The sequence below is a fragment of the Emydura macquarii genome, unplaced genomic scaffold (genome assembly GCF_026122565.2).
Source record: "Emydura macquarii macquarii isolate MOO-44397 ecotype Brisbane River unplaced genomic scaffold, CSIRO-AGI_Emac_v2 contig_1253, whole genome shotgun sequence".
Lineage (NCBI taxonomy): Eukaryota > Metazoa > Chordata > Testudines > Chelidae > Emydura > Emydura macquarii.
The window spans coordinates 2456401-2476868 of record NW_027131390.1 but is presented as its reverse complement, the minus strand read 5'-3'; positions in this window follow the sequence as shown (position 1 = coordinate 2476868).

The following is a 20468-nucleotide window of genomic DNA, read 5'->3' as shown; positions in this document are numbered from 1 at the left end:
GTTACTGTGATTTATTCTAAGAGCTGGTTGAATTTTTTTCATTTAATTTCTCTCCCCTCCCTCTCCAACATGACACTTTTGTAGAAAACTTCCAGTTTTTCATCAAAAAGGTGAAAACTGAATCTTTCTGGGTTTTTTTGATTTCCCCCACTTTCTCTCTTTCCTTCCCCCTTTCTAGTAGAAAATGGGGCACAATGGAACAAAGGGACAGAAAGTGAGAAAAGCTTTTGCGCTGTGGGAAAAGTACTAAAACATTCAATAAGAAAATTCAGATGAAAGAAACAAAAAATGCCTAGTGTTTTCAAGGTCTAATCAGCACCCATTGAGCCCAGTAGGGCTGGGATTTCACCTCTTATATTTAGACTGTTGTACAAGCAAGTGATGTCTTGAAGTGTCTGATTAACCCATTCATAGCTGCCCTGTGTACCTTTTATTGGATGAGTCTAACAGATTTTGGAGGGTGTTGCTGGCACGCTGCTTGCTTTGCCTCTGATTTCTGTGTTGCGATGTGGAGAGAAGAAGTGACGCCATTGGCTGGGCTGTGGGAAAAACAGGGACTATGAGGAGTAAACAACAAGAACAAAATTGGTTATGGCAACTGGAACCGAACATGCCACCCTCCCCCTGATTGTTCTGGGCTTGGCCTGCCCTGGTGGATGACAGAGGCAGTGTGTTAATAGCCAGAGACCAGAAAAGGATCAGTGGTGACAGGTTTGTACTTATCAGTCAACATGGGGACTGATTGTAAGTGGCAGCCTGCTGGGAAGAGCAGGTGTTGACCCTGAGGGGACCCAAATGGGGAGGTGAGGCCTTCGTGTTCTGCGCAGAGTGAGGGAAATGAGTCATTCTCACAAAGATAAGCGTGGAAGAGCCAAAGCAGCAGGGTCTCTTTAAATTGCTGTTACGTGTGTGCTGGGTGGGAAGATTGCAGGTTGCTTTGAACTGACTGGCTGTTGGGCATTTGGCGAGAAAGGAAATCTTGAGCTCTGGGCTGGGGAGACTCATTTCCCACCTGTATGCAGTGGTGTTGTAGCCATGTTGGTCCCAGGAGATTAGAGAGACAAGGTGAGATGTGTGAGACGATATCTTTTATTGGACCAACTTCTGTCGGGGAGAAAGACAAGCTTAGAGCCACACAGAGCTCTTCATTTCCAGCCTCTATTTCTAAACAGATCTGGGTGTAAAATGTATTTTTCAGCAGCCGAAACTATTCATGAATGCAGGTCCAATTTGGTGAATAGTTTTAATGGGAAATACGATTTTCTTTCCCCTGGAAGTCTTGAGATGGTTTGAAATGGTTTGTTTTGACATTTTGACATTTTTGAAACTGTTTCAACATTTTGTCTTGAATCGATATTCAGGGTTTTTTGTTTTTTTTTGTTTTGGTGAGAAAAATCAAAGGAATCCAGTTTCAGTTAGAAACTAACTGCATTTTGTTTGGATTTTTCATTGTGGCCTGTAAACTGAAAAATCAATGATTTGCTCAGCTCTGTTCCTAAATATACAATCCAAGGCCACACGCCAAAATGTGTCTAGAATTGGATGCCTAATTCTTGCTTAAACAAATGCAGTATTTGCAAGTCCAAATAGCCAGTTACTCCTAACTAGCTCTTCGTGTGTGCTGCCGCCCAATTGACATATATAGAGCTGTGGTGACCGCAACATTTTCAGGGTGCAATTGCATGTTCATTTTTACCCAGAGTTCTGCGCTTCTGAGACTTTGAAACCGAAGGCCCTTTGGGGCTGACATTTGTCCTTGAAACTTTGTATAAGGCCCAGTGGGTCTGAAACCTGGGCCTGAGGAGTTGCCAGGTAGCCAACACCTCCACACTGCCACCCAGCAATGGCTGTAACCAGCTCATGCTCCTCTACCCATGCCCCATTGTGGGCACAGACCACAGGAAGTCCCACCTTAAGGGGTTTGACGGACAACAGCCTTATGGCACCTGATTGGCTCCCCGCCCTACGTAAAGGGGTACTCCAGGGAACATCCAGGCAACAATGTGGATCATTAGCTAGCTGCCATGAACACCCTGCATTCCCTGTTCCTGACTGCCCAGTACTGACCTTGGCTCCAAATTGGACCTTGACTCTCGCTTGAACCCCAGAACACACACACAGGCCCTGATACCTGGTATTGACCCTTGGCCTGACCTCCAGCCAGTCTCTGGCTCTGCCCTTTGGCCTGACCCTTGGCCTGACTGTTGACTCTGACTCCAAACCCCCATGGTGGTTGCTTCCTACTAAGCTCCTGACACCAGTCCTGCCTACCTTTTTCCAGGATCCCGACAGGGGCCCACTGGATCTGGGACTCCCCTTCCCACAAGCCAGCAACCTGAGAATTGGTGAATGACATAAAATGGCCATGTATTGCTGAGTTCTTGTGGGCGTACAGGACTGCCCCCTGGCCGTCTGGTACTTGATTCATCTCCCTTCTCTGAAGTTGGTCCACCCAAGCTTCCTCTCTTTTTCCTGCAAATAACTCCCCTGTAATGAAACCATTTCCTAGGTTCCAACTAAAGCTGTCTACCAGACAGAGTTCCTGAGTCTTTGGAGAGCGTTGTTTGAATCTGATGAGGACTAATGCCTTCCTTCTCCCGACTATCCATCAGCTGTTTTTTGTTTTGTCGTTTGTTTTGGTCCTGCAGTTAAAAACATAAAACCCAAAGAGCCAATTTCACATGCATATCCAACGCAGCACATTTTATTTACTCCCCTTTCATTTTCATGCAGATTGCAATATCAATTTTCTAGAAGGGACTGGTGTTTCCAAATTGAATTCATCACACTGGATCCATCAGATTATGGGAAATGGAAGTGAAAACTAATAAAAAAAAATCAGAAGTGAAATGGATATTTGCAAACCCTATGTTATTAAATATTTATTTTCTATTATCAGGGAACACCATGCTGGTTATAATACCACACAAATGGCCTGTATATCCCTTTTTAAAATACAGGAAATGATACTGACAAACAGCACCCAGGGAGCTAATCACACCACAGACTTTAACTCCTGTCAGGAATGAGTCACCTGCTGTTTAGGGTTAGTTTTTTCAATAACTGTAATTTTTCACCCGAATATTATTAAACAATGAAGTCAGATGAGCGGGTGTCATTTGTACAATTAGCAGGTAATTTAGGGATAGACCTCTGGTATAAGCGAGTAGTTCACAAATATCATTAAAAGCCTGACACTGGCACTTCTAAGAATATTCCTTACTCAGAACCTAAAAACTAAGAGTTTATTTCTCTTTTAATTGACTTTGTCATGAGACAGAGGGCAGTGTTAAAATATTGAAAAAGAAGTGATTTCATCAATGCAATAGTCTAATTTATTTAGAACATGGGCTGGGTTTCCTCTCTTAGCCAAAGAATGGGCCCTGCTAAATGGATTGTGGTGACTGCTGTTGTTGTTAGGGGTAATCTAAACACACAACATTTGTGTGTTCCTCTCTGACTCAAATAATGCAACTTAGTTGACTCTGGTTTCTTAAAAAAGACCAACACATTAATTAACTCTATTTTTGTACTAAGTGTGAAAGTTCCTTTAAACACTTCATCTAGCTGCCAGATGTGTTGAAGAAGTGTTTGACTGTTAGTGAATAAGGCTTATTATTAAAAATGGCAATTTTTTGATGCTATCTCAGGGGCTATCACTTGTCAGCTGTTTACTTTTAATGGTAATTAATTATTTTTTGTTTTATTCCTGACTTCCTCTTCTTCCCCACTTCCAGGGCTGGTGACATTTTTGAAATATTTGAAATGGAAATTGTGGGGATAAAAAGCCTTGCAAAACAGAACAAACCAAACAAAAAACAAAAAACAAAATAAAATAAAATGAATTCAAGAAATAGAGCCTGCTTGTTTTTACTAAATACATTTTCCTAATTCAACTTCCTGCTTATTTTATTATATATATGAAAGAGCATGTGAGTGAGTAGGAGCATGATATATATATAAAATATATCAAACTTATTCAGCTACATATTATCTGCAAATAATTTACCCCTCCCCCTGTTCTTGCAATACACATTCTCTGCATTGCTGGTATAATCGAGATGCATTTTTGAAAAGTAGTATCCAGAGGTTTTTTTTTGTTTTTTTTTTGTCATGGAAATATTCCCGGTGGCACCATGAAAGAGCCAATGTGATGACAGTCAACCAATCATTTTAGTTTACGCAGGGCTTTTAATGCCAAGCACCTCAGACTGCTTTAATAATAAAAATGAAATGTCAAGCAAATAAAAACTAATTAAAAGCACAACCAAAGAGACTTAATTTAGTCCTTAAAATGGCCAAGGAGTCTGCAGAATACATTCACCAGGGCAAATAATTCCTCCAATGTACAGCAGAAAACACTAACTACCAAGTGCCAAAAGTTGATGCCTGTGCCTGCAGTGTATTCAGTATTCCAGACAAAGCCAAATGTAGAGGATATTGTATGTCAAGAATTTGGGGAAATAGAACAGAAAGAGGCTCTGAAGTGTTGTATAAGATTAATACACTTTAAAATCAACATGTCATTGTACAGAGAGAGAGAGAGAGCAGAACTATTCCAAGGCTCATGTCACATGAGAATTAAAGGCCAGATCTAAAGTTTCTGGAAAGACTCTCATTTACTTCAATGAGAGTTGTTCCCATTATCCCACTAGCTGGAGAATCTTGAAGCAGCTGAAGGCAATATGGAGAGCTAGCAGAGTGATGAGGCAAAACCAAACAGCAGATGATCCACAGCAGAAGAGGCAGAAGCATAGAACAGCGTCTACACTGCCCTATTGTATAAGCATTTGTTCCGACTTTGGAACAGTGACGTTTTCCACAGGAATTCTTATTTTCTTCCACTGATATTCTGAGGACAATGAAATGCTCCTCAGTTACCATAACCAAATCAAAGAGCAGCAGTAAGAGCTTATGCCACAAGAATTTATACGTGCACTGCTGGGAATAAGAGAGAAGAAGGAAAGGGGGGGATCCAAAAGATACCCTAGGCTAAGCAAAATGATACTATCCTTTGGGCATTCGATTTTAAGAAGGCAGTGGGGCTCAGCAAGCTAGGAAGTTGATATTCTGCCTCAGTGGAAAGAATATATCAGTGAAATGATCAAATCTGGATCGGTGAATGATACTGCAGAGAGGGAATAGCTCTGGCTGAAAGACCTGCACTAGAAGTTGTTGTGGGGAAGTTCTCTGACCTGTGTTACACAGGAGGTTGGACTCAATGATCACAATGGTCCCTTCTGGTCTCGGGATCTCTGAATGTTACGTCCGCTGTCAGTGCTGGAAAGAATCAGGACCAAGTAGAATCCAGGAGGATGTTGCAATTTACGGAAACGTAGTTTCTGCTGAGCAAATACCAAAGCGCACCCTACCAAAGAGATCCTTTACCCCAGTCCAGTGAATTGGTTTATGTCCGTGACAAGATGCAGGGAGGGATGCTCAATGAGCAGGTGGAACGTCATCCTTCTCTCATGTAATGGCTGGTCTACGCACATGTTGCGCAAGTTTAATTTTTGGGTTGGGCTGAAAATCAGATTAGTTAATTGGCACGAACCCCTAGGTGGCCAGGCTCTATTAGTAGAAAGCTATCTTATAGAAGTTCCGCTTGTGCCTGGAAACGACAGGCAAAAAGCTACACAGCTAAAACCCAGGCTTACACCAGTGCTAATGTGTCCACACAGGCTTGCATGATTCTCTTAATTGGTTTGAAATCACAGCTTTGGTGAAACAGGTGTAGACTTGGTGTGTAGCCTAGGCCTAACGTTGAGTAGATATTGCCATGAGTTGTGTGCCAGCTTATTCCCAGTTCCCTTCTTTGAATTAAGTCATTCAATAGTACATGAATGGTGGTATAATGTTCTAATGCAACTCTGCTTAGCTTCTCATTTCCTCCTTGGCTGGCAGCTTCCTTTTCAATTACATGTTATGGCCGTTCTCTTTCCATCTGGGCCTGCTGTAGATTCCAGACAAAATTATCCTGTTACAGTACCTCTGGGTGTCTAATGTGTTGTTGGACTGCTGGAATGCTTGGCTTCCATTTCTTTTTTACTTGACGGAGTTTCCTAGAACTCACGTAAGTAAGATCTCAGCTACAAATATTCACTCGTTGTGTGTGTAGTGCGTGTGTGGACTTTGAATAGAGTCAAGAGTAGAGCAGTTTACAGGTGTATCCATGTATTTTATGGGAAGTGGGAGAAATCAGATGATAAAGCTTCTTCCATTCCATCAGGATTGGTTCTGTAGCAATGAAATCATGACTTAAACAATGGTGAAGGTGCAATATGAGGAATACAGGAGTGGGACATTCTCATGTCTCCGACTGGGGCTCTTTGAACAGCAGATGGAAGAGTGAGTGTTCCTCTTTTCAATACTGAGAACTGCAGGAAGAAGAGCAAATGCTACAAAAATTGCACAGACGAAGTTATACTAAAGTAAAATGATACTAGTCTAAGGCTCGCAATGACAAGGCCTCAGAATGGAGGGTGACATTTCAGCCTTCTCTCCCCTTACTGTGCCTAGATAGCTAGTGAGTTACAGACCATCTTCCATTTCACTTCCCTGGCTTTTAGAATTAAATATCTTCCTTTGTTGTTTGCAGCGTTGTTGTGGTCATGTTGGTCCCAGGGTCTGAGTGCGACTAAGTGCGTGAGGTGTAGTATCTTTTAAGTCTGACACTTATCGATATCTCAGTGCTGCTTTTGGTGGCATACTGTAAGTTTGGCTTGGCAGTCTCATGCTTGAAGCTTTATTCATCTTGTAAATGGTATAAACAAATATGCGACTTAATGAGATTACTGCTTATTATGTAAAATGTGTTTGTTTCATGTTCTTCCCCCTCCCGTGTTCATCGATTCGATCCACTGTTGTGTCTTGTCATAAAACTAGCTTTCAGTGTAGGTACTGGTGTTTGCTACTTGTTGTCCAAAGCCTTCCATGATGGTAACACAGTCCTTGATCTGTCCCCCTAGGTGTGACTGTAACAAAAATTAATAATAATGAGGATGATTTCCATTCCACAGTTATTTTTTGCTAAAAGAGTGAATCTAACATTTTCTATCTCTTTTAAAAGTTATTAGTGGAAGTTATAACATCCAGCTACATTTTAACTTGCTATACATAAGGTCTTCTTCACCTTTGACCTAGTAAAGTTGGAGTGCATCAATATTAAATTTCCTGTGCATTTACTAGATTTCAAAATGACTGGAATAACATTAGTTCACACAATAAGTCGCAGTAAAATATCAGTGTTTTCCAGAGTGACAGGAATCTCTCTGACTCACTCTTTATAGCTCTGCATCTTAGCTATTTTTTATTAGAACTGGCTATGTACAGCACGTGTCATGAGGTTAACATTTCAATAAACCATCTAAGTTTAGGCTTTAATGATATAACGGCTGTGTTAAAAGCTGTAACATATTAAATTAAATGCTCCATCTTTGAGTTGACCTAATTTGAGGGTTCAAATTATGCAACTGAGACTGAAGGAAAAACTGTGTCTGTCACACTCAGATACACAAAAGAGAGAAAATCAGTATCATCAAGAAAGTAGACTTCATCTTGGCAGGAGACTTTGTTTTGAGAAGTAATTGTCTGACCAAAATAGCAGCATGGAAGAGACTTAAGAAAAATTAATCGTAGTTATGCTGAGCTCACAGAATGGGTCACTCATTGTTTTCAAATTTGTGACGGGTGGTGTTGTGACCTTGCACTCAGATATCAATCAGACAAAGACCAGAATTAGATGTAGGACAGAAAACGTGCTGTATAAACCAATATTTGATTGACCTGAGTGTTTTGACATTGCATTTCCCCTGATCTGAATGTCAACAATCTATGGCAAGTCACAAGCTTGCTGATATCACCAAGGACATGGCAACAATATGCACACCAAGGATTCCCACCACTGGATCTGGCCTTTTCCTGTCCCACAGAATAAAAAAGGCACCTTCACAGGGCCTCTTTAACAAGGGCTGGAAAGTGGGGAAAGGACCATCTTCCAAACTTGCAACTGATATCAAGACCTCAGGCCAGATTCTTCTCTCTCACACTCCCAGGGAAAATCCATTGACTTCAATGGAGTTGCTCCCAGTTTACACTGTTGTCAATGAGAAGAGAATAGGCCTCCCCCAGCTAACCTCTGTGGCTGTGTTCTATAGGTCTCTCTCATTCTGCATATATGCTTGGGGAAAGGAATTCAGATTCTCCCTAAGATACTGGATTCTCCGGGATCTTTCAATCTTTGCAGAGTTTCTCATGCTGTCCTGCCAGCCTGTGGAAGGAATGAGGTCAATTTGCTCAGTAGTTTCTTTTTGTCAAGTGTGATTTGAGTTGTTGAAATATCCTCCTCTCTTTGAGTCTGGGCTTGGCCACGCTTCACAGGTGTGTATATTTACGGAGGTTGAGGGCTTGTGTCTTTTTCTGGCTTTCCAGACCTTTCTGGCTTCCCAGCTGTCACTGGATCAGAACTCCTGGGGGAATGGAGAAGACCTGACTGTCCGTGCATTGTGATGGGTAAGCATCCTTGACCTACGGCAAACCTGTAGACAAACGCCTACCACAAGGTCAAATTCTGCCCTGATGTACACCCTGTGAACCCCAGTGAAGAAGACAGAGTGGGTGAATCAGGCCAGATTTTGACCTGTAGTGTCTGTGCCATTCACCCGTGATTTCCGCTAATGCATTTACTAGGGTATCCAGAGACTACTTTTTGCTTACTGGAAAACTCACAAAGGGACACTGAGGTCTCAGCACAAATTGGACAGGCAGGAACTTCTGAGTTCTGATGTTATTTAGTGTTTGCTAAATGCCGACAGTGTGCTTTCCAAGCCGGTCCCTGACATCGAGTCCCTTTCTGGCTTTGTGCAAGTCTCTTGCCTTCTTGGCGTGGTGTATTGAACGTGTGATGGTGTTTGAGTAGCTACTTTCTGATAAGGGACGGGGGTGGGTCAACCAATAAATGTTGTAACCTGTTGAATCTTTTAGTTGCAGGGAAGACCTGTATTTTACTCATTTACAGGTACCGTGGCCTAAGCTCTGCAAGAAGCTGTCCTCCTGACTTGGTAGGGCCTGAAAACTATTTTGAATGACTTTGTGGTCTTGCTTTTGAGGAAAAATAACCAAAAGGGGAATGTTTCCAAACACAGAATTGTTAGGTGGGGCGCTTCCACCAGTTGTACATTTCTCAGGAACTCTGGAAACGAATCATTTCTTTTCAGGAACTCATTACAAGACAGAACATGGCAAAACATACTAAGTTGCAGGCTGGCAAAACTGTTGCATTTACACTCTTTGTCCTAACGATCTCTTTTCTGTCTTCCTTGACTGATCGAGAGCATTGCCTGACTCCTTCTCAGGACAGGATGGCTGTGTCATCCGAAGGACATGCAAGATGGCACTCAATCAACCAGGGCTGGCTGCTGAACAGTCATGAGAAGTATAATTTGAATTAGCGTCTGATTCTATTGTATTTTTTACGAGGGTCAATTCACTTGTTTGTTTTTATCTTTCCCACCTGTGGTGCTGTCATCTACCCAGCCTCTATTCTTTTCAGAACTTGTCACAAGTATACTCGTCAATGCTGTCTCCTGTCCTGGGCTCTCAGGTGACAATCCGAAGTTCTGGATGCTGTCAGTGGCTTGCGCTGCTTCCTGATTTATCGGTGCAATTTGCATATGGTTAATTTTGTTCCTCGCTGATGTAAAACTTCAGTTATGGCTGGCTTTTATTAGCTTTTTTGTGAAGGCCATTAGATTTCTTTATGAAGGTGTTTAAAATTTGCAGAACTTGACGTGGATGCTTTCATTGCATGCATAAAACTTGTAGGAGATGCTGTAATAAAGCTTATTGAAGAGATAGCAAATATCCTCCCGTTGGAAGGATGCTTGATGTGCTGTGCATTTGCCGATGAAGGATTCATGCTTCAAGGAGCAATTTTCTGCTAATCCATATGATAATCCATATCCATTGCGAGCCAACCTACGGGCCTGTGCGGGGGGGTAAAGAGGTGAGGGGCACCCCCTTGTTACTCAGCGCGAGTTATTTGTCTTGCTGGGGTGCCATGAATTTCTGTGTTGGTGGGCATGAAGCCGGCAGGCCAACGTGTGGACCAAGTGAGGTTCTGGCCAGCACAGCTGATCTGGCATGGAAGGGGGAAGTAAACTGTACCAGGAAAAGGGCTAATGCAGGTTACTTGCCTCCTGCTATCACTCTGAGTCAAGATTCAGTCCCTGCTCTGCTTCTTGGACAGAACAGCTGGCTGCTGCCCCTTACTCAGGGTAGATTGCAAAGTGCCAGGCTAGCCCCATACGACTAGGGGTAAAACTAAATAAATTCCAGCAATGTTCCCCTCCCCACAACTTTCTGCCTGTGGTATTCTCCCGTTCATTAGAAATGCTCAATAATTCTTCTTAGTCTCTCTTCATTTAACAAAAGAACTAAAGGGAAACCACCTAGAGACATTAAATACTGAAGGAAAACATGTTTTTTTTCTTTTTTTAAAAGATATTCCCATTTACACATTGTGGAGTGTGGCAAGGACATATGGACAAGGGAGCAGCTATGGGAAAACGTTTACCTCTGGCAAATGCAATACACCCCTCTGCACGGGCCCTCGAATTCCCGGTGTTAGGGCCTTCATACATGCCAGGCAGCCCCTACTGAGTCTTAGCGTTACCTGGGATGTAGGAATTTAGCTCCCTGTATTTTGATTGGTAGACTGAGCTTAGAAGGCCAGAAGGGACCACTGTGATCATCTAGTCAGGCCTCCAGAGAAGCCAGAGTTAATTCCTGTTTGAACCAGAGCAGAGCTTTAGAAAACAATCTAATCTTGACTTAAAAAGTTCCACTGACGGAGAATCCACGGCAAGCCTTGGTAAACTGTTCCAAAGGTTCAGTATCCTCCACGTTAAAAATTTCCATCTAATTTCCAGTCTGAATTTGTCTAGCTTCAAATTCCAGCCATTGGACTTTGTTATACCTTTGTCAGCTAGACAGAGAGCCAATTATCAGTCTTCTGTTCTCTGTGTAGTACTTGTAAATTGTGACCTCATCACCTCTTAACTTCTCTTTACTAAGCTAAATAGGTCGAGCTCCTGATGTTGTCAGGCATGTTTTCCTGACACTGTGTCTGTATTTCTTATACTAGATGTGTAAGACCGTAGTTCCTATGGACTGAATTTTCGGTTTCCATGCTCTGAACTAATGAAGGGAATGAATGGCACATAATAAATTAACTTATTGATCATTTATTAAATTATTCCTCTTCCATTTGAATTATAGAGAGGAAAATTAAGCAGATTGCCATAAGATATTTTCTCAATTGAGATAAAAGTGATGATTAGAGCAGGCTGAATAATACAGCGAGAATTGCCCGTGTTTTGTGACTAACAGTAATAAGTTCAGTTCGGTACTGTTGTGGAGGTCATGTTATTTATTACTCATGGCCATTCAGACATGCGCCAGGTAATCAAGAGTCTCCACAAATCTGGAAAGGTCTGTGAATTTTAACACTGATTATGGTTCATGTAGACTTGCAACATTAATTCGTTAATCAGTATTCATGCTGAAAAATCATATTTTAATACCTGCTGTTTAAAAGCCTGCCGTCCAATCAGGGAACTGAAACAATGCCATGCAACTTAGCCCTGCCACCTAAAATTCCACTAAGGAGACCACTCCCTTCATGTCGGACAGGGGAAAAGCTTAAAACTATAGGTCTATAGAGGAGAATCACACTAATTATCCAACTGGTTCCAATTTGTTCTCACACACTGCTGGGAAAATAGGTACAAACTCATTACTAGAAATCAAGATCATTTGAAAACCATTTGGAAATAGCAAAAAGCTAAATTGGTACTGAATATTAGTGACAATGAATAACATGACTATCTCTAGCGGGGATAGACAAGTTAGGTCCATCTGCGACTGATTTTCTGCCATTGAAAATCTTTTTAAAGATTTCTAGAAGAAAATTCTCACTCTTAAATTCTGGAACCTTTTTGTTTTCAGTCTTGAAATTGATGATCTATATTAGCAATCCTTTAATCTCTTCCAAGCCTTGGTTACAGGCTCAGAGCAGAGTTAGAACCAATCCTGACTTCTACAATTAAAAGAAGGGTTATCGCTTTGAAATCCAATAGCGTAAGCTGATTTGCAGATCTGCTTCTGGCCTTCATTTGGGCTGAATACAGCACTCATCTGATCTGGTGTGACAATCCCCATGTTTATCAGGAAATCGATAAGTATTTTACAATGCAAAGTCCGAACCATTATCTCCATTTTACTGGTGCAGAAACCAAGGCACAGAGAAGTGAAGTGACATGCCGAAGATTGCACAACAAGCCAGCTGCAGAGCCAGGAACAGACCCTCTGCTTTCCAGATTGCTGACCTTACCTTGGGCACCCACCACTCCCAATGTCACGCGCCCATGCATCTGTTGACTTATGCTACCACCCTGCTTCGATGACCACCCAATGGGAAAGAAATCTGGAGACCTCCGGTGGGGTTAGTGGAACTCTTCTCACGACTGCAGTACTTAACAGCTGCAAAAAAAAAGAGCTCAAGTCCCACCCGTTCAGATAAGCTCATTCTTCTAGGCTTGTGAGATGCACCCTGTCAGCTATTTATCTGCCTTTCCATGGTGCCTACGGGCCTGATCCAAAGCCCAGCCAAGCTCAGTTGACTGGAATAGGTTTCGAATCAGCCTCTAAGTGCATGTCCGACGCATGCAGAGTAGAGCCATGCTTAAAGGTGGGGAAAGTAAAGACTGGAATGGCAGGAGTCAGGAGCTTTAGGGACATAAATGATCAAATTCAACAGATCTCCTCTGAGGGGAGGGGCACTACAGAGCTGGCTAGCAGGCTGCTGTTTCCACTTTATTCCTGAGTGACTTTGCTGCATTCACGTTGACTGGAGCCAGGCAGATGGCAGGAAAGCTTCCCCACCGATGTCAGCCAGTGCACAGCCATCCTGCAGTGGCCCTGGTATTCCAGCGGCGCTGGGTTTCTCCTGAGAAGGGGCTGCCAACTGGGCTTAGCCTTGTGCCAAGTTTTGTGGTGTGCATCTGTGAGAATACGGAATGGCATAGCCAATCGGTGTATCTGTGAGAATACGGAATGGCATAGCCAATCGGCGTATCTGTGAGAATACGGAATGGCATAGCCAATCGGCGTTCTTCATTTATTTTCAGCAAATTATTGGTACAACCTGCAGTGCAGCTGTTCCACATTCATCTGTTTTTCCTTGAAAATGTGGCTCAGCAAAAGGCAATTCCTCATTTTGGTAAGCTGTGTACAGAAGAGCAGTGAAACAAACGTCTGAGGAGTTTGAGAGGGGAAGGAATGCAGGAAGCTACCCTTCACCACCCAGCACAGTGAAGAGTTTGGGGATAGATAGAAGGAAATCTACTGACCATGCCCTGCAGCCTGTCTAGGGGAAGTGTAACAGCAGGGCTCCATAACCTGGGAGAGAGGATGCTTTCCTGCTTGATTCCTGCATAGCAGAGGAATGAGAGTTTTGCCCTTAATCTGCATGTGTCTGGCTATCCGGTGAAGTTCATCTTTAATTAAGCGGGAAGGGAACAATCATAAACAATAAACAATGGGCCAATCACATTTCATTTTCAGTGGGCTGGGCTGCAACTCACGACAAGAAAGCAATAGCATATTCTGTTTAATGTTTCCTTGAAGCTAGATTGCCGCTACATAATTCAATCCCAGGGGAATGGATGCATTGTTTTTATTTTTTTATCACTGCAATGTAGAGCATTTACTTTTAATGTTCACAGGTTCCAAGGCCAGAAGGGATCATTGTGATCATCTGGTCTGACCTGCTGTGTAACACAGATGATAATTCCTAGAGCAGATCTTTTAGAAAACCACCCAATCTTAATTGAAAAATGCTCAGTGATGGAGAATCCACCACGACCCTGGGTAAATTGTTCCACCGGTTAATTATTCTCAAGGTTAAAAATGTATCCATTTTAAAATCATCTTTAGGGAAGTAAAGAATAGCACCCAAACTTCCCGTCCATATCTCTCAGATGCCATGGAGTCAAATAATTCAGGACAGCTCTGCCCACCCCCCCCAAAAGAGACCAGTCGCTTTACATTGAACATGCGCATTGTTAATGGGTAATATTTTGCAGGAATTTTATTCCATGTTTCTATCCATTGGACAGCTCTGCCAAGGACACAGCTTGGTGGGATAAAATAATAGGGAAGGTTCCACTGTAGCAGTGGGAGCAGTTTGTCTGTTGTTTCCTAAACAATAGTTCCCTTCACTGAGAACTTTTCTGCAAGATAAATGGACCTAGACACAGTATTATGTGCCCTCAGCTTCCACTTACAGGTGTAACTCATTTTTCAGCCAATTATCAGCTTGCTGAGATGGAAGGGACTGGTGCCTGAAGACGGACTGTGGCGGAAAACTAGAGGGGACTGTGCAAGTGGGCAATACTGAGTATAAAGCAGGAAGGGAAATGTTTAAAACTTTAAAAAGTAAAACCCTGGAATTTCATATCTAGCACAACGATCTATCGTAATTGTGCCACAAAATAAATTAAATACAGTAACTAGAATACTGTTCCGTTGCATTTTTTCATTTGCTTTAGAGAGAGCTCTGAACAGAAGCCCTGTCTATGTAGATTGTCAACTCATTTTGGAGAAAGGCCTTTCTCTTGGCATGTTCTTGTCCAGTACAGTGCCTGGCACAGAAGGCTTGTTGGGGATGTTATGCAGTACTGTGGTACAGACAATTAGGGCTGGTTGGGCCTAAACCTAAACCCTGAGTTCAAACATTCCTGGTTTTTTGCGGGGGAATTGCAGCTTCCCAGCTCAGTTCTATGGTTTGGGCCCATCTGGTGTTTGAACGATATGCATATTGTCATCTGTGGAAGGCTTGTATTTCTAGCAGTACCCGATTTGGGGCCATTTCTATTGATATTAATGGAAAGTTCTGGTTACAGGTTTTTGATCTTGGATACAGGGTTTTTAGATTTTTTAAAAAATGGATTTGTACTGAGCTATTTTGCGCTCTCAATGCGATCGCCTTCTAGAGAATAGTGTAACAGTAATGTGCTGTCTCCTGTGTGCTGTTATATTCTTGAGTGTGTTCTCACTACACTGCTTCATTAAAATATTAACCATTTGACTTGAATTAACTATTAACACAAGACACATTAATGCAAATGAATGAACACCAAGCCTAATTTTTAATGCAAAATGACTTTGGCATAAGAGATGCACTTCTAAGTGCATGATGCAGTTTCTCTTAGCTTTCCAAGCCTGTGTTATTGTGAACTTTTTCAAAATGTCATTTGCTTTATTGGCCAGTTCTATTTCCCCTTGTTAACAGGTTCTGAAACAACTGAAAGCAGACGAAGAATGGGCAGTCCCTCAAAGCAAGGACTCTAGAAAATGTCAGGAGTACAAGTTGGCATACGTAGAATATCTCATGATGAAGAGTTCAATAAAAATGGGAATGTGCAAAATATCTACAGTATTATTCTTACTACAATTTTAAGGCTGAGTTCTTGTGATCCCTCCTGCATGGATTCTACACTAATAAATGCAGTGATATATTGGTAACATTGACCTGTTAGAAAATGATGTGACCTCTAGTTTTTTACAACTGGTCCTAAAAATTCAATTTAAGTTTACGCCACTCAATAGCCTTAATGCCATCATGTATTTCAAAAGGGATATGTTCCTCCTCATTAAACCTTATTGGTGTCTGAAACAAGGTGTCTAGAAATATGTTGCAATGAAATTTAAAAACTAGACTGGCAATATTCAGGCTGAAACGCTCTGGGAGCCACGTATAGTCGATACAAATAAATTAGGACTGGGGAGGGGACAATACGTCTGAGTCAACCTCAAATCTATGGGTTCAAAATATACTCATGACACTAAAGCACTTTAGTTGGGAAGAGGGTTTAACATAGTCTTACCTCATGTGTTTGGCTGTGAAGATGCTGCACAATAAAGGTTAATTTTTCACTGGGACCAGCTCTCCAGAGGCAGAGAGGCAGGTGTGGTGCAGAAAGAGAAGAATCATTCGGAGAATTAAAAAGGAGGCTAGCAGAAGCTAGAGATGTACAGAAAGCAGGATGGAGGCTGCAAGGCCAGACATTAAGTGAGACAGAGAGTAGGTAGAGGCAACAAAAACTAGTGTCATGACACATGAGAGAGGCAGGGACAGAGACACACTGGGCATTGAAGTATAATAAAATGTGACTATAGGAAGGTCAAAGTATCCCTACAGGCTCTAATTGTTGGGGTGAAATCCTAGCCGCAGTGGGAGTTTTGCCATTGACTTCAATTTCAGATATGTCTTCTAAGTTGCCCTATGTTTTCGTTGTAAGTGAGACACTTTTCTTCTACCTCAGCACAGCTCGCAGTAGTTAGCTATAGGTAGCAGATTACTCTTCAATGTTTTTCCTCCCTGTGACAGGATATGCTAGACTCAGAGGCTTCCTGCTGGAGGTCTTGTTCTCCTACCTCACCCCGCCCCAGGAAAAGTGCAGTACTGAGGTGAGTCCTCCAGACTGCATAGAGTGGCTGCGGGAAAGCAGCCAATCAGAGAGAGGCTGCAGGGACCAGCCACTCAGACTCCAGCAGGCTCATATAAAAGGAGCTGCTGGATGAGGCAGAGTCAGTTGCTGGCTGGAGCCAGAGGAGAAAGGCTGCAGGGACTCAAGGAAGACTTCAGCCTTGAGCTAAGGGTAAAAGGGAAGGGGCTGTGGAGAAGTGGCCCAGGGAACAGTAGCTGGAGAGTTAAAAGAGTTTCAGCAAGTGGCTGCTATTTGTTGGGTCCCTGGGTTAGGACCCAGATTAGTGGGTGGGCCTGGGTCCCCCTCACCGGTCACAGGTGGAATGACTGGTGCCTCTCAGGGCACCAGTCCAACAGGGCCGATCTCAATGCCCTCAGTACAGTCTCTTTATCTGTAGCCCCATCCCTGGGCTTGACCCTCAATCAGTCCAACAGGGCCTATCACAGTACGCCTCAGTGGACGAACCAGAATGTAGCCTGCCTTTCATTTTGCTTAGAAGAGCCACATGTCACAGAATGCTGCAATTTCGACGCAGTGAGGTCCCCTCGTATAGGGTAATATGAAAAAGGCAAATAAAAAGGAATAATTTATTTAACCTGTATTAGTAACTTGCATGAATTATACTAGGTTTATTTATCAAACCACCATAAGTACCACAGTGTCTCTGTCCCAGCTGTAAAATCTATTGGAAGGAGAGTAACCCATTCTTTGCTTTGCACGATGTAGATTTTGACAACACCAGATCAGATCCCAGTGTGCTGCACATGACAAACAAGATCCTGACTTCAGTGGGACTTACTTCAGCATATGCTTAACTTAAGCATGTAGATATTGTCCCCAACTGGGGCCCAGTTCTGACCCAGAAGAAGCAGAAGAGATTCTCACTGCAGGTACCTTTTGTTTCATTTTGGGGATCTCGGGGTGTGCAAAATCTTAGTTTGTTATTGAATCTTTCACGTACTTCAGTTATCCTGATTATATAGCCAAGAATATTTGTCTCTTTTTGAAGGGGAGACTGGAATTGTCTCCACAGATCTTTCCTAAGCAATGACTTTCTCTAAGCTCAGGCAGAGCCGTATTTCTTTACACAACATGGAAGTAATTTCTCTTTGACACAAGTTTATCCTAATGCAACGGTTTCTTGATAGCTTGCAGGGCACTTGTGTTTTCCAGGCTGTTGTTTTTGCTCCCAGCAAAAATTTACTCAGCTGATGAGAATATTCTGACAACTCTGCCTGTGTGTGTTCAGGAACTGCAGTTTGGTGTGAATTTTCTGGGTGCACTGACCCACTTTTAAAACCTAAAATGAACATGCTCCAAATTAATATGACAACACTGTACTTGGTAAAACAGAACACAGAGATAAGGTAAAGAAGCAAATGTACGTTACAGAAACGTGTAGCAGAGTTTGCTTCTCAGGTGCCAAGTAATTTTTGTCCTCACACTTCTGGCCTCACCAGGAGTCACAATTGTGTGGGGGCGTCTTGGTTTGTTTTTTGAAAGGTTTAATTTGGGTTGCAGAAATTAATATTTCAACCCAGTTGTATCTGCCCCACAGTCCTATTTTTTCAGCAAATTACCCTAGTTATCGGGCTGTGCACGGGAAAACAATGTGACCCCTTTTGGAGGGGCAAGTTCTGTGCTTCTGCTGCAGCCCGGGAGCTAGAGGAGCTCGCTCCCCCCCATGGGGGGCCTTGTGCTCCCCCCTCAGCTGACCCCTTCCTTTCCCGCCTCATCCCCAGAGGCTCTGCTCATTGCCCGGCTACTGTTGGTTAGGAGGATTGTCACTCGTATCATCGCACCTGCTGACTGGTGGGGGCAGACGAGGGGCGGGGTGGTTGAGCTCCTGGAGGAGGGGATCTGGCTGTCCAGCACTGCAGCTAAGAGCTTGGTCAACTCCCGACCCAGCCTTGGGGCTGGAGGAGTTCTGGGACCCCACTGATTGCAGGGGGGGGGGGGGGGGGGGGGGGGAGCACATGCCCCTGCGAGTTGTAAACAAACACAAACAAAAATGAATGTGCCAAGTCGAGAAGAATTACGTCTCAAGAGAGGAAATATGCGGCTTCATTTTCCCTTTGTGTTCTTGGAAGTAATAAATGCCTCATTTAGAATTCTCTCTCATTCATATTTAGGCATTGTGGGGCTTATTTGTGTATGCTTTTCTAGGCTTCTTTGTAGGAAAATCATGGACTGTATTTTAGGAGTAAAAAAAATCAGTTTATTGGTGTTCAAATATTGCTTTTCTTCGGTTTACAGCATAAATGAGCTTCTTCCAAAGTCTCATGCTCCTGCAATTAAGCTCCCAGCAAGCATAAGAGAACTTTAGAATTTGTCAGAGTTCTCTACAGCACAGTGTCCGTACAGCTATTACCCAGGTTTAACCCGTGCCCTCACCACCCCTATGCAGATGCTGTGCTGAATAGCACTCGCCTCTGTCTTCCACCTTGGCCAAAAACACTTACTAACACTACAAAAACTGTTCCTCTTGGTGTATATTTGTACATTACACACAGGGGGAACGGGCGGAGAGACTCAGCGGTACATGACGTGGTCATATCAATGAGCATGAGAGAATTTATTGCTGTTATCCATAAAAACGTAAAAAGCACTCTGTCCGTTTTATATTTGTGGTCCAGAATTTGACTATACATAAAAATGCAGTTGCCTCAAAGGGAAAACTATTTGCCCCACCATTTGCCTTGGAAGTTAAACCAGCTGGTTTGATAGGCCGTGAAAACGAAGCTAAAAAGAAAAACAAACAAAACCAGATGGAATGCCTCACTCCCCAGGAAGTATTGTGTCACAGCCTCCTTTGTTGCAGGACCTTGGTCTGGTGTGTGTGTGTGTGTGTGTGTGTGTGTGTGATGGTGTGGGTGGGTGGGGGGGGGGAATGGACACCTGTACTGTCACTGAATGCAAAGTGATCCTGATAATTCTTTACTCAGATACCTGGCAGGGGAGAAAACAAACGTGGACCTCTACTTATTAGAACCGAAACAGCTCTCCTGAATGCATAATCTCAAAGAGACATTCTCATTAACAGAGCAAAGAGATAAAGCTAGAAGTCTAGCTGTTGTATTGGATTTTATATCTCAATGACCATGCTGTACACAAGATAAGCTATTATTGATTGAAACAGGCACTTCTAATGGCGACTACCACTGAGAAAGTTGCATTCTTACCTACCAGTTAATCGTTAAAAGAAAACTGCGCCCCCAGAATGTACTCTGTTCCAGTGCTGTAAATAGTAACCCCTCTGTGCTCCTTCCCTCTGCATCAGAGATGAGTGTGCTCAAACCCAAAGTCTCAGCTCTGCATGGAACTTCCCTTACAGTAATCTGGGGTCCCAGATCTGGCCTGTGTGTCAGTGTTTATTTCTGGTCAGGCACAAGTCTTATATTCACAGGTTAAATGAAGCTGACACAAGTTGCTTGCTAGACTTTTGCATTCTGGTGAATAAGCCTCTTATGACTTAAATTTGGCCTGAAAGGATGGCTGTTAATCCCCTTAGTTTTCACAATGGAGAGGGAGTCTAAGAAGGCAAAGGAAAAAATAATCATGTTGGCAACTGCAAGCTGCATGAACATGCAAACTGCACCAAGTGTGGGCGTCAGCAGAGCTACAGGAAATAACTGTAATGATCAGAAGCAGATTACTGAGTCATGAGCATGTTTTGAATGTGGTTGCAAAGAGAGAGACAGAGTTACAGTCTGTGGTTTTCATTGGGGAGACAGACAGTGACAGACATAGGAACGGCCATACTGGTTCAGACCAATGGTCCATCTAGTCTAGGATCTTGTCTTCCGACAGTGGCCAAGGCCAGGTGCTTCAGAAGGAATGAACAGAACAGGTCATCATCAAGTGATCCATCCCATGTCACCCATTTCCAGCTTCTGTCAATCAGCAATCCCTGCCCAT